We start from the raw sequence: 15,704 nt of genomic DNA, 5'->3' as shown, positions 1-15,704 counted from the left end.
GTATTTTCTATCTGACATAATTACTAGTAGTTCCCTAGTCAGGAATTCCTAGATTAAGAAAAGTTGGAAAAGCAAAGGCTCTATAAAAGTCAAAAATACTTAGAAAGGTCAAACTTTCATGTTTGTACAGTGCATTTTTATTGTTGTCTCTTTATTCGGCAATACTAACTATAATAACACACAAAGCTCTATAGCACCCTGTTGTCTCAGTCTGTACGAAATTTCCATGCAATATGATTTGCGGAAAATTCAGTGGAGTAAAGATAATATACGGTCAATGAATTGCCACGTGTACATAAAGGTATAGTATACTATAAAACTCCTATTTGATAAGAAGTAAAGGATAAAAGATATCGCGGTGAACATCCTGGGAAAAAAGATCGGTTGGAAAAGTAATTGTCCAAAAAGGGAATATTTTCGAGGAACACAGTCAACCAGAGGTGATGTCAAGTTAATGTAACAAATCATGACATTCGTACGAACCATGCTTAGTTTGAAGCGAATAACACCAGACAGTTGTTTTAGTTTTTAATTATGGAAATACAAGCAATTTTGAAGGTCCAGATACATTTTAAAAAGAGGGGGAAAAAAAGATAAACGAGGGAGTGGGTGTTCACTGGTCAGTGTTTACATACTTGTCCTGTGTTTATGTGTCCCATTAAGGGGCATTATGCTTTTCAGTCCGTTTGTGTGTCTGTTCATCTGTGCATCTGTCCTGCTTCATGCTAAATCTCATGACCGTCAAGGCCGCTTTAGTTTACAGTTTTTGGTCAAGGTACTTTTTGATGGAGTTGAAGTCCAATCAACTTGAAACTTAGTACACATGTTCCCTGTGATATGATCTTTCGAATTGTGATGTTAAATATGTGTTTTGAGACCCACTTTCAAGGTCCACTGAGCATAGAATATGTAAGTGCAAGTGGGGCATCCATGTAATACAGACGGATTCTTGTTTATGATTTTATTTTCTCTTATTTCAATATTTACTAAAAGTTTTTATAAGTTTAAACTTAAGTTTTTTTTTGTGTGAGTTATATCCTACATGCATATAATTCTAATTTTAAATCTCTAATGTAATTTGTAATTAGTAAATTATGCTGGCGTTTCAAATAACTGAAAAGTTTTATTTTTTACCCTCATATTTCAAATAGATGAAATATAAAATGAAGATGACGGCCAGTGTGTGTATAACGAATCTTCATTGTAATTTTATTATTTCATGAGAAACCTACCACGATATAATTCCCTAAATGAACTCATTTAGATGTAAAAAGACATCATTTTCTGTCTTTTCATCAAGTCTTATCAATGACTGAAGGAAATAAATTCCTCTATTATTGCGTTAAAGGGAACCACTTTGGAAATGTTAGATGTGTTAACGGGGGAATAATTCGATTATTGAAATAGTCATACCCATTAATATCCCTACGCCGACCTCGCGTGTTTATTGAATACGACAGGTCTCGTGAGAATGTACGTTAATTCAATGACAGGCAAAATAATTCCTTAACAAGATGTTAACTGGTTATATATGTTTAGAGATGAGGGTACTTCTACAAATATTTTATTACACTAGACTAAAGGATGTTAATTTTGGTACGATAGGGTTTTGCGACGAAACATATTGTTATATGTCAATAAAAGCGACACAATAATTTCCCGTCACGAATAAAGTTAAATTATTGCAATTGATAACTTTGCAAAGTTTGTGTTCGTATTGGATTAGAATAATATCCCTATATGGTTCCAATGAAAATTGTTGAAGCTATCATGCCGTTTGTTATACTTTTAAGAAACATCAAATGCACAGCTGAAGTGGTCTCTTTAACAGGATCTATACCTATTGTACTTACTGTTAATTTGTGTCTGTTCTGAACACCTGTACATGCATGAAATATTCGCCACTGGATTTTAAGCAACCAACAGTCAATCAACTGTTTTCGTTGTAGCTTATATTTTGCATTAAGATACATTTATATTATTTTGGTTTTGTATTTGTATAGTTACTTATATAGGAGTCGCAACACAACATGCGAACGAAACGTTAAATTGCTTTTGATGTAAACTTAAAAATATATAATAAAACAAATAAAGGTTGTGACCTAAAATGTGTGGTTCACTGAACACAGAAATGGTAATATGATAGTGCGATGTTGTCGTATTGGCATATATTCTTGTTAATATGTAATTCTATGATTGTTATTTCTCTAATTGCTTTGTATGTGTTATGAATCTTTATGGTTTTTGGATTTGTAAAATGTTGAAGTTTTAAGATTATTATACTTTTTGTCTCATTATAAACAATTTGCGGTATATATACACGAAAACAAACTGATAGACAGATTAACCATATTAACTGTAATATTTCAATTAAACTGAAATTATATTTATTTATATATTTGCACTTGAGTCACACGAACACAAAGTTTAGAAAAAATAAGACAATGCATATGTCGCTTTAAACTCTAGAGGCTTACCTTACAATATCATGCAAAGTCTGACAAAATATTAAGAAAAGTACTTAAATTTATATAAAACTAAATAGTTCTTAAGCATGCTACCATAACACATTATATTCTCAGTTAATCTCTTATTTCAACAATCCTATTAACTTTTCTTGATATCTGCTTAAACCTTATACCATTGTTTTCAGTAGCAATTACTGTTCAAATGACCACCAGATATACCGCTTGGAGATGTTTAAGGCTCTTGTAAAATTTTTATTTCGTTTATAAGCTGTTTATTCCCCGGGAAAGAAGAAGATTAAATGGAATTCCAGAATGTCTTGCCTTAAAGCTTTGTTCATTATTAGACATTCTATGCCAAAAGCAGATATAATTTTGAACAAAGCTTCGTTTTGCTCCTTTGTTTGTCTTTTACAATGAGAATGATACATTAGTTATTAACTGTACATTAAACGACTTATTTAGTGTTTCCAATTTCAAAAGACTTTAGTTGTAATAAAGGAAAAGATATAATTCCAGAAAGCTGCATCTTCTAATATTCTCTAGGTTGTAGAAGAAAAGTTAAGCAAATAATCTTCATGAACTGTTTGCATAAATGTCACTATTAGAACTTTTCGCTTATTCCTGTATTTTTATTTTTATGAAGTAAGAACGAAATTGTGTGTATATTTCTTTTACAATAATTGCATTTTCATATAATTTAAAAAGTATAACAAACGCTCTGAAGACACATTTCATGATGTTCCAATGTTGTCAAGAAATCATTTTAGGAAATTACTACTGGTATTTATATATTCTCTGTGAAATTGGAAACTACTCCGTTGAGCTTTGTTATACCCGTAAAAATCTGAATAAATAAACAATACAACGAAATATAATAAGGCCGTGCATAACAGTACGAAAAGTAATCTTAATTAAAGATTGCACGATACATAATCCTGTAAAACATGGACTCATGTAAATGTCTGACCGGTAGACTCTACAGTAGTTCTACCAAAACTTGAAACAATATAGGCCAAGACCTTCAACAATGAGAAAAATCGATATCGTAATTATAGGCTTGTACATTCAAAATATGAAACAATTCAATTGACACACCTATCGATCTAATTCATTACATAACAATTTACTTAAAACAACTATGATAGACATGCACCAATGACAACTACTGAACTACATTCTTACATGGGTGTATTTTATGTGCTATGTTTGACCCTTATGGGTGTAATTTGTAATAAAGATTATTATTTTTATGTCAAAAGAGCCAACTGCATGTCGTATATTACTTTCTGTAATAACGCATGTAATGACTAACCTTTGTGCATAGACTGAAAGAATCATGATCCCTTTGACAGTTGTACTGCTTTTTAAAGATATATTTAATACCAAAAAAAACCTTCATAAAAAAAGTTAAAAAAGAATGCCATTACATTGATGTGTCTTTTTACAAATAGGATGTCAACGTAATCGACCATTTGAAAAAGACGTGCTTCAAGAAATCCTAATTGAAATAAGCCTTTTTTTAACGTTTTTCTTGAAGGTTTTTATATAAATTAAAACTTCATATTATTCCTTAAATTATCAGAAAAAAAATGAAGAATTTCAAAACATAAATAACTATTTCTACTAGCATAATATTGCGAAACATTTTCTTTGGATTATAGATCAACTAAACAGATGGAGACTCTCGTGTAGCAGAGAAGTGATGAATTAAAGAAGAAAATTGAATTTACAAGGCAAATGAAACATCTAGATCCGTAGGGATAAATCAACTTATTAGTCTTGCGATGCCAAAGATCAGCATTAGACGACTTTCTAATTTGTCAACAACCTGACCTGTCAATCTTGATGTGGTATAGCTGGTAAAAGGCCACCATTTATTAATATATTTTATTCTCCATTCATTAACAATATGATGTTTACGTAGAGACATGTGGATGATGTTTGTGTTTGATTTAAATAAAAGGAAATACAATTATTTCATTTTATTAGCATACACTTCAGCAAGAAGTCTATCAAAGGGTTCGAGGTCTCTACAAAAAAATGATGTGACATTATTCGCTTCACCTTAGTACACAAATTTGTTCTCATGTGTAAGGACTTTTTGTTGTTTTTATGAAGTAATCCAGACAAGCACTTAATGGTGCCCTAACACTTATGCAACTATAGGGTCATTTAGTAAAACGTTATTTCAAGAATAAGGACTAAAGATGCCTTATACCTTATAGACAATGCAATTAGATACTAAAACACAATAAAGCATTTTAAAATAAATTCAACATGTCTCATGAAATCTGAATCGAAGGAGGCATTATGCATTTGAGTCAAATTCTACAAGCCCTCTAGTGCACATCGAACATAATAATTTGTTTTTATAACTTTCTGGATAGGGCGATATCTTAAGGACAGGACAGTATCTTTGATTAGGGCAGTATCTTTGGATAGTACAATATGTTTTGGATAGTACAATATGTTTTGGATAGGACAGTATCTTTGAATAGTACAATATGTTTTGGATAGGGCAGTATCTTTGGATTGTACAATATGTTTTGAATAGTACAATATGTTTTGGATAGGGCAGTATCTTTGAATAGTACAATATGTTTTGGATAGGGCAGTATCTTTGGATTGTACAATATGTTTTCGATAGGACAGTATCTTTGGATAGTACAATATGTTTTGGATAGTACAATATGTTTTGGATAGTACCATATGTTTTGGATAGGGCAGTATCTTTGAATAGTACAATATGTTTTGGATAGGGCAGTATCTTTGGATAGTACAATATGTTCTGGTTAGATCCATATCTTCTGGAAAGGGCAATATCTTCTGGATAGGGCAATATCTTCTGGATATAGCCATATCGTCTGGATATAGCCATATCTTCTGGATATAGCCATATCTTCTGGATAGATCCATATTTTCTGGGTAGGGCAGAATCATTCTGGATAGATCCATGTCTTCTAGAGAGGACAATCTTTTTTTCTGCAAATGACTTAAATGTGGATTTAGTATGACGGGTGTCGTAAAACGCGTATCCTACCACACTCATATTTATCGTGCAGTGACATCAACAATTTATCGTCACTTTAAAAATTTTATGTTTATAAAAGTTTGAACCTAAACATAAAGTCGAAGTTTTATAAATTCGGTTCCTTTAGTTTTTTTTCAAATGGAACAACCTGTGATTAATGTATCATAGTAGGTTATTTTCTAATGGAAGTAATTAATTACTTGACATTTGCAAATATATTATTTTGTTATATTAAGAAATTCAAGTAATGTTTCGCCACTAAGACTAATCTGATCAAAGTAATCCTTTAAAATAGACAAAATTAAAGATTTATCAATGTATGTGATACGTTGATGGATTGTGGATAAAGACTTATTTTTATTTTTTTTTTAGAAATTCCTTTCTGTACGCTAAAATATATTTTCAAACAGTAAAACTTTAATTCTAACTGATAAAATGGAGAAAGAAAATGGGGAATGTTTTAAAGCGAATGTTAACAACCCGACCATAGAGCAGAAAACAGCCGACGGCCACCAATGTGCCTTCAATGTAGCGAGAAACTCCCGCACCCGTAGGTGTCCTTAAGCTGGCCATTTAAGAGCTCATTCGTATTTAAAAAAAATAAGGATATGACAAATCTTTAAACGTAGTTAAAGCGCATTCATTCATATTTATTTTGTGTTTTTAAGTTATAAGGAAATCATAATATCAAACAACGCTGGTTTTATTCTCACCGAAAAAAATCTTTGAAGAAACTATACCTAAACGACTATATTCGGATCGTTCTCTGTATGTTCATTAGAAGCGTATAGAACCACACAATTGAAAAAGCAAGAAACAGTAGCTGCATAATAATAAAAAGAAGAATAAATTGCCCCCTTTTTGGCATCATTAAAAGCCTTATAAGATCCCAAGCCCCACCCGCAATTATTTTATAAACGGGCGCATTACAATAGCGTGTACATTAACGATAGTGCGCAATATATTATTACACTAGAATTTAAATGTGACATACATGTACATGGAAATTAACATTGGAAGGGGAGATAACTCTTGCATAAATGAGTCTTTTTTGATGGGGTAATAAGTTTGTATTTGACTAAATTATACATGTATAATCTTCTGCTCATAAAATGTTCAAAACCGAAGTGTTATGGGTATTTTTATTTTTTCGTGCATTTTTCATTCAAGAAAGTGCAAATTTGAAGCTTTGTAACCATTTTGAAAAAAAATAATGTGAAAATTTGGTATTGTTTATATCTGTATATTTTATTTTTTCAGCAACTTACTTATCTATAGAAACTTTAAACCACAAAAAGAAGAATAAATGCTTAATTATTTTTATTAAATTTTAGATTCTTTACCTTAACATGTGGAAAAATTCAATAAATGGTCAAATAATAAAATACGAATTCTAAATTATAGCTTGATAAAATATATGAAAACACCTTTAGAGTTGTTTCTTATACTCTAAAGACTGCTAAAAATTCAAAAATCAATACATTCTGATGAATAGAAGCGGTAAAGTTACTATTTTGTTTCAATTTTTATTGATATTTTTGCCTTTTTTGCAAGAGTTATCTCCCTTTTCAATGCTAATCTCCATAGGAATTTTAAATAGAGATTTTTTTTAGTCTTCCTCAAGTTAGATTTTATGAAACTTTTTTCTGTGTATATTTGAAGTATAATGCTAAAGATTAAAACTTAAAAATCTTCTGTTGCAATTACTTTCGGGTTAGGGTCAAATTTATGCTAGATTGACTGGACTAATATTTATTCTAATATGACGTCCTTATTACGCTTTGTAAACAAATCCGTATTCTAATGAGCATAAAAAACATGTTTGACACATGCGCACGACCTATAAAAATACTGCATTTGTCCTATTAGAATCGAAATAATGCTAACGCTCATTGTAAAATATCGACAAATATAATGCATACCCATGTTAAAATGAGTATAGAGCATGACATGAAGGAATTATTTCTTAAATATTAAATAAATTGTGTTTAATAATCTACATATAAATCAGCATCATTTGATTAATTAGATCATAAAGTTTCAGATCATAATGCATGACACATGTAAGTTAATTTTGAATATTGAAGAATGAACAATTACATGTTTCTTCAGAATTTTATTCAGGACACCCATCATCAGCTTCTTACTTTCTTTACACAATCGTGATTTTGTTTTGACAAACTCTTATATGTTAAATAAATAGAGGGCTTGAAACACCATGTATAGGAAATTATACGAAGTGTGAAGGAGAAAATGAGTAAACTTGTTGGAACAGTTTCGAAAACTTCGAAAATGAGTGCGCTCAAATGTACATTTTGTAATGCAACGTTAGAAAATATGATAGTGATTCCATATACATTTAATATATTTGCGGTAAATGCAGTATGGAATTTAATCTCAATAATAATTGCCAGCACGAATTCCGGATAAGGGTGCAAAAGAACATCTCATTTGTTTTTCTCTTTAGTTTGCTAATTGCTTCTCGGTGTTGAGGTGACTTAATTAATTCATTATAAACACTATTGAAATTATTCAGTCTTTGTATAACCTGTTTTTATATTCAGTTCCATTTTCATTAAAATTATTCTTTTCATTTTTTTTTCGTTTTCGCTTTCATTTCTTTGTTTTGTTTTCTTATACCTTTGGTTCGCTCTGATGAAGGATTGTCAAGGGCTTGATTTTGTCTAATCTTACCGGGTTACCATATCAATGCTTTTATGTTTCTTCAAAACATAAAATTATTTATTTTATGTACTTTTATATAATATATATGTAATTTTGACGCATACGCATTTAGTTAACGAAAATATTTTCCTCGTATAATAGTAAAATCAAGAGGAAGTAAGGCCAATGTCCACCTAAAACTATTTCACACAAGTGACATTTGTGAAATTCTTTCATTTTACTTATCTTCACAGTATCACAACCCATTGTGCACTTCAAGCTTTTAAACAATTTTTTTTTTAAAGATTTCTACATCAAGTATGAACGTCAGAAATAGCCAATGCGGGTGCAGCCTAAATCTGTCCAAAGTTAAGTTGTTGTCCCAAAATAAAAAAAATAAAATACATCGTCATACAAAACCAAAGAACTTTTGGTAGTATTGATATCATTTATGTATTAGTCTTTCGAGTTAAAACTTTTAGTGAAATTTGGTTAGCGACGACGTTCTTGGAAATGCAAATTTGAAAAGGATATACTAGTATTTAAAATTTGCAGTTTTGTACCATGCAGAATGCCTTCAACAGCTTGAAACACATTCACGCCAATTTTGAGGATTGAGGGGCAACTATCTGTTCATAGTGTCTTTTTTATGTCGGGATGTACAAGTACCCGGCCACGTCAACTTGCATTTTTGTCCATCTGATGAGTTAAGCCTTTTTCAACTGATTTTTATAGTTCGTTCTTATGTTGTACTGTTGTACCACTGTCCCAGGTTAGGGGGAGGGTTGGGATCCCGCTAACATGTTTAACTCCGCCACATTATTTATGTAGGAGCCTGTAATTCAGTGGTTGTAGTTTGTTTATGTGTAACATATTTGTTTTTCGTTCATTTTTTTTTTACATAAATGAGGCCGTTAGTTTTATCGTTTGGATAGTTTTACATTGTTTTATCGGGGCCTTTTATAGCTGACTATGCGGTATAGGCTTTGCTCATTCTTGAAGTCCGTACGGTTACCTATAGTTGTTAATGTCTGTGTCATTTTGATCTTTTATGGATAGTTGTCTCATTGGCAATCATGCCACATCTTCTTTTTTTATATATAAGAAAAAATTTAAAGCACTTCACATAGTTGCCTACATCGTTTAAAGTATCTATTTCCGAGAATCCTGGAACTAATTGAACAATTAATGTGATTTTTAAATTGGCAAAGAAAAAAAGAAACTGTTTCGTTTTGAGAGATATTCATATAAAATAAGTCTCCGTCTTAAATATGGTTCAATGTTGGACTTGCGTGCATATGCATTCGTATTCTAATTTACTTGTTATGGTTTTGCATCTTTTCATGAATAACCTCCGAGTCTTACATATTATCATTACTTACCAAAATTAGTCAAAGTTGCAATTGCCAAAATGACATAAAGAATTAGTTCCTTAAAGTAAGCACTTTATATATCGCCTGTTGACTTGTTCTGCTTTAAATATCAAATTTAAGGTTTCCTGGCGCTGTTACACAGTTTGGTCCTCATAGAACTTTGAAGCATCCCAGATACTTAAACCATCCTCATTCAAGTAAAGTTTGAAATTTTTCCCGACTTTTTGATAATTTGCAGAATATATGATGATAATTGTAATGATAGAGCTGCTGAAACAAAATTTCTTAATTATAGGGGAAAGTTTTTCTATATTTGTCTTGTTACTGATTGGTGCGCCATCTGTCAACTCTGTTATTTCTGTGACAATGTCTTCATCGATCTTAGAAATCTGCCAATCCGGATTAATCTTTTGAAAATAAAAAAAAGTTTTGAAAAAGATATTACAGAATAATTTATATACAATTTGAGTACGTAAATGTTCATGTATATAATACATATACATGTATATGTATATAATTTAAAAGTATAGTAAACAAAATATATATGGAAAGTGACGGTAAGATCGGAGAAGACAAAAAAAAAGAAAATCTGAAAAATAAAATAAAATATAGATAATAAAAGGGATAAAGATAAATCAAGTTATACTTGTATTTTCCAAACCTCAAGTCATTGTAAAATGTAAAATGTTGAAAGAGTAGTATAATAATGATATTTGTAAATATTTGTTCATATAGATAAGGCATGCGGGATCGAAATTAAGTGTTTAATAAGTTAGAAAGATAGTAGGACTTATTATTGAAATTTTAAAAAAGCGTAAGGGCAAATCAAGTTTGTAACATTTCAAATATAACACTGACGTCCCTGCTTTACATTTATAAAGATTTTATTCCCAACAACCCATGCAGGCACATGTGTGCAACATAAGCAAACGCACACCAAAAAAATATTATATTTCTGACAAAGAGTAAATATACAAGTTACAAGACTTTGGAAAACATATTTCATTTTTGATTTTATTATATGATCAATTCTATGATACTGAAAGATTTTATTATTTGTCAGCCTTTTTTTTATTGACTATATGTGTCTTCCTACCTTCTTACGTACAATCTCCTCAACATGGCCGAATAAGACACTAGGTTTCTACAAGAGTATGAAAGTATAAGACATATAAGGGTCAAACCGAACAGGACAGCCAGAAGTTAAGTTTTGGCTGCTGGAGTTAACATCTTTGTTCAACCGTACATAAAAATAATACACGTTATATTATGTATGTCATCATTGTTTTATTTTGACTCGTGTGCATTAATTAAATGGATTTGTTCTTCTCATATTATTATAAAATACAATAAAAAGGCCAGTTTCCCCTGAATTTATTTCACATCAGGACCATTTTCATTTTTGTTTTAATCTTTACTTTTAGATTCACAAACCATTGTTCATATTTTGCAGGGTACCACATGTTGAACAGGATTTCGGCACACCTGATATCCGTGACCCCAGTTATGGCGTGTTCGTGTCTTTTAGTTTTCTAACTTGTGTTTTGTGTGCATGCTGTCGTTTCTCTGCTTGTCTTCCTTTTTTACCATGTTGTTGTCACTTTATTTTTGAGTAATATGTTTGGATGTCTCTTTGGTATCTTTCGCATCTCCTTTATCGGAAACTTCAATGTAAGTTACAGTCTTAACATGACCCTATGACAACAACATTAGAAACATGACAGTTGCTGTTCGCTGAAACAAAAGTAAAAAAAAAAAAAAGAAGAGTAGAACTAATAATCGGCAAAACAAATCTTCTTCAGACAATTTACAGTTAAATTAATACTAAAATTTAAAGAAAGTGACAAAACTCAATCCAAAGTCTTAATGTCTGCATTTTATTATAATAGCCACCTTGAACTTGCTATGGCTGTAATTTGTGCTTATTATATAGGTCACTTCGATTAACCGAAAAAGGTGTAGTTTGTCCGGAACTAAATTCAAACGTCGGTTTTCCTTGGTCCCGATAAATGTAACAAAAAAATGCAGAAGTTGCAATTGTGTGCCAAAATTCATTCAACAGCAACATGTGTATCCATGAAGAAATTTTTAATGTTTAAGAAGTATATAAAATTATGAAACATATTTTAAGTACTAGTATATATAATAGTTCTCAATGTTTCCAGTAGGGCTTGATATGTTTTAGATTTATATTCATGGTGTCAAACAAAAAGGGAAATAATAAAGTTTATTAATTCCATTCATTCTGTGATATTTCTTTTTTTTAAGCAATACTTTATACACATTGCTTCTGTTAATATATTCTTATTTTTTCATTTAATGTTTTACTTCAATATAAAAAACTTTGTTTATATAATTCATATAATTCAGGAATACTTTTTCAAAATTATATCCATCGAAGTGGAACAAAATCATTAATGGGTGATTTTCCCGGCATTAGAATGGTTCATCCGTTTTTCATTTAATTTTAAATAATGGAAAATCTTTTAAGTATTTTTAGACTCTTTAACCCTACAATTCTACTGGGTTCGATAAATTTATATTATCCATACTGACGCTGCAAGTGTAAGAATAGCAATAAAAAGTAGGGATATTTTTTAAAATAATGATAATGTAAAGGGTAATAAAAAGAAGAAACAAATAAAATTGGAGATGTCAAAATGTCTTTTGGTAGAGGCTTATTTAAATCCGCGGTCAAATTACACTCTATTCTTTATACAATAACTTTTAACTTGTCAGACAATTAAACGGAATTTCTTGTATCAAATAGATAATCCAAACATAACGGCTAATTCTGAAATGGATCAATGTCTTTTGGTCGCGTGACCTACCGGAGTAATGACCTTTAGCACGTGTCGAGTTTATGCCATTTATTAACTCTTAACAAAATGTTCAAATTATTAATCATGACTATTTTCACACAATAACAAAACCATACGGTGACTTCGTCTTGTAATTGTCTGTCGGCTGTATTCAATTTCCATATTTGTAAAACGGAAAGCATAACAATTCCATTTTCAATGAAAGGGGCGTGGTATCTTTTGTAAACGAATGGTAACGTCTTTCGCCATAATTAGCGTTGAATTACAAATTAATAAGAAGCACAATCTGCCAAGTTTGAGCTATTAGAACATTGATTTACAATTAATTTATTTCACCAAAGAAACAATTTCATATTTAAAATGCTTTTAAATGTATATAATTCAGATAGATTTGCACAGTGCAATTATATATTGTCATAGATTGTTCAGTGCACATTGTTTTGGACTCCAATCCTAGATTTTCTTATATTTATGCTGCAGAAATATACCTTTATTTTGAAATAAAACAAAATTGCAGCACTCCTGCATATGTGTATTTGTCTATATTTTCCTTAAATCGTTCGACTCTTATTAAGTCGTGCAATTGTATCTTATCACTCATAATTATTGTAGTTTCAGATTCAATATTTAATTTACGTCGGCTGAAATTATTCGAATACTTATACAGACAAGACAATATTTTATTAAAGTATTTATATAACAAAACCAAAACAAGTGTCATTATGTTAATAATCACGAGAGACCATCACAGAACCTAGAGTCAAAACAAAAATATTCGATCTATAACAATGTAAATACTTTGCAATTTTTAATCAACAAGGGATTTGAATTTAAAATATAATCAAACTGTAAGACATGTTCAGTTAAGCTTATTGTGAGCCATGTATATATGTATACCTATTTGTTCTTATGAGTCTGGCAAGTATAGGTTGGAAGAGGGGATTTACGGAAACGAACGGCTGTTAAATGTTCATTTCAAAATTAAATATATTTTCAGAACAATGATATATTATATAACATGCTTAATGCACAATGAATATAAACCATGTTTTGTATAAATATACTAGACGGACACGGCGAGCTGGATTACTACCAAGCTTGGTTATAAGTTGACAGTCATCAGGGATCATCAGGAAGAGTAGACACATAAGTCCGATACAATATTCTGACTCCGTGTCGACCAGTTGTTGGTTCTTAGAGAATCAGTAAATGCTTTTGAATTGATAAGGCTTTGGTTTTACCCGACTGGATATGATATCATCACTCTACCACTCTACAAAGGAGGTAATAGTTACATTGACCACATACAAAAATGATAATAATTATAAAAAATATCAAAAATGTTCTTGCATCAGATTAAAGAAATTTGTAGTTGCAAATGAGACATAGATTAACTCAATTATTCACTATAAAAAGAAATAAAGAAAGAAATATAGAAAAAGAAAACTAGAGACGTCTAGCGGTTAATGTACAGTATTCAACAATAAACAAGTTAACTCATACCATGTCAAGCTCTCAGTCTAGAAAGAAATATAAGAGACCACAAATCTTACATATATGATTAACAACACATACCAAAGAAAGAAAAACTAGACAGCCTTGGATAAATTGCTGGTATGTGACTGGCATATGACCACATGGCGATGTCAAGATAGTCTGAGTGTTTAGGTATTTTTTAGTCCAATCATCCCTTGTTGATCTATGGATCAATGGAATCAAACAGTTGTACAGAAAAATATCAAAAATATCAAGAATGCTTGTATTTATTGAAAGCAGGCTCAAATTCTAGCTATATAATTCATGATAATGGACACAAGCACTTAAATTGTGTAGTAGCTGGACTACCGTAATAGGTATACGTATACACCGTACGCGTACACATACTAACCCAGTTTTAATCAGACTTATAAAATGAAGAAAAAAAATTAATTGTTTGAAAACAAAAATAATCGCTTTTGCCAAGGAGACATTTTGTTTAAACATCAAAGGTGTACGTCAAGATATGAAACAGACCATCAATCATTAAAAACAATCACGTCTTCGATTTATATTAAAAAGAAATATTAAAATAATTACCATAAAGTCTCAGACACGTCTGTCTTTGCAATACAGAACAAATGTAAAAAGAAAATTTATATACTTTAATACTATTGTGAGACTCAGGTGGCTGAACTAGACTTGTTAATGTTAAGAAATACCTTTAATACACAGAACACCTGCTAACGGCTGTGTTTTCAGATTTCTAGTAACGAATCAATATTGTATACAAAAACACAAAAATATTTTTCTTTTTCCAAGAATATGGATATAGAGGACAGTCATGAACTCTATCCGTGTAAAAGTTATACATTGCAAAATATTTTCGAGTTATTTATATTTTTCTTTCAAAATAATAGACAAAAGTTATGTGCGGTCATGAAAAAAATAATATTTTTTTTACAATTGTTTTTCTTAAATTTAAAATGAAAAAAGATACAAGATACCTAGCGGCATCATTCTCGTCCGTAGTATTTTAAGAGGTTGTCAGAGAACGAAATGTCTTCCGAGTCGCGGATGTTCCTTTAGCATCGGTGCTTTACTAATTAACTCCCCTGAGTGTCTTATAAGGATTAGAGAACCATATGCTACCATCTTTAATGAATTAACAATATTCATTGAAGTTATAGCTCGATTTTAATTAGCTAGTTGACAAATTGGGTGTCATTCTTGGTAATCGGAATATCTGAAAAATTGTTATATTCATATTTATTTGTCATGACTATTTGACAACATTGGCTATGTGTTTCAAACAGAATGATTATAAATGACGAAATTTTCATTTAGTAAAGACGGACTAGACGAGTTAAAAATAAAGCGTGAAAGCAATAGATATATTGCTGAGAATTGCATTATGTACACGAGTCCTTTCGAGTTTGATGATGGCTTTACAGAAAATTTACTATTTGCTTAATTTTTATCGAGTACCTATTATTTTACTGTTCCCTGTTATTCTATCAGATCTAATGAAATTCAGATTACACTTTATTTACACCACTATTAAAAGGGCAACAAACTTTAACATTTTATCACAATGCTATCAAAGATTGGAAATAAATGCCAAATTGCAGCCAAAAAAAATAACCTTTTAAATCTGATGTCAAAGATTTTCTGTCAGAAAAGCGGGAAAGCAGCTTTTTATTTTTATTTATTTTTTAAGTTAAATGTTCAAGGTAATGTCAGTGTCAACTACTTTCTGAATATAACAATATATTTAAATAATGCAACATTTTGGGGGAAACCCCGAAAGGCTTTAATGGACAATAATGGGCGAGCCTTTAAGTATTAACACTTAGTTTTGAATTTTATG

The sequence above is a fragment of the Mytilus trossulus genome, chromosome 6 (assembly GCF_036588685.1).
Source record: "Mytilus trossulus isolate FHL-02 chromosome 6, PNRI_Mtr1.1.1.hap1, whole genome shotgun sequence".
NCBI lineage: Eukaryota > Metazoa > Mollusca > Bivalvia > Mytilida > Mytilidae > Mytilus > Mytilus trossulus.
The sequence above is the reverse complement of the archived record's forward strand: the minus strand, read 5'-3'. Positions refer to the sequence as shown.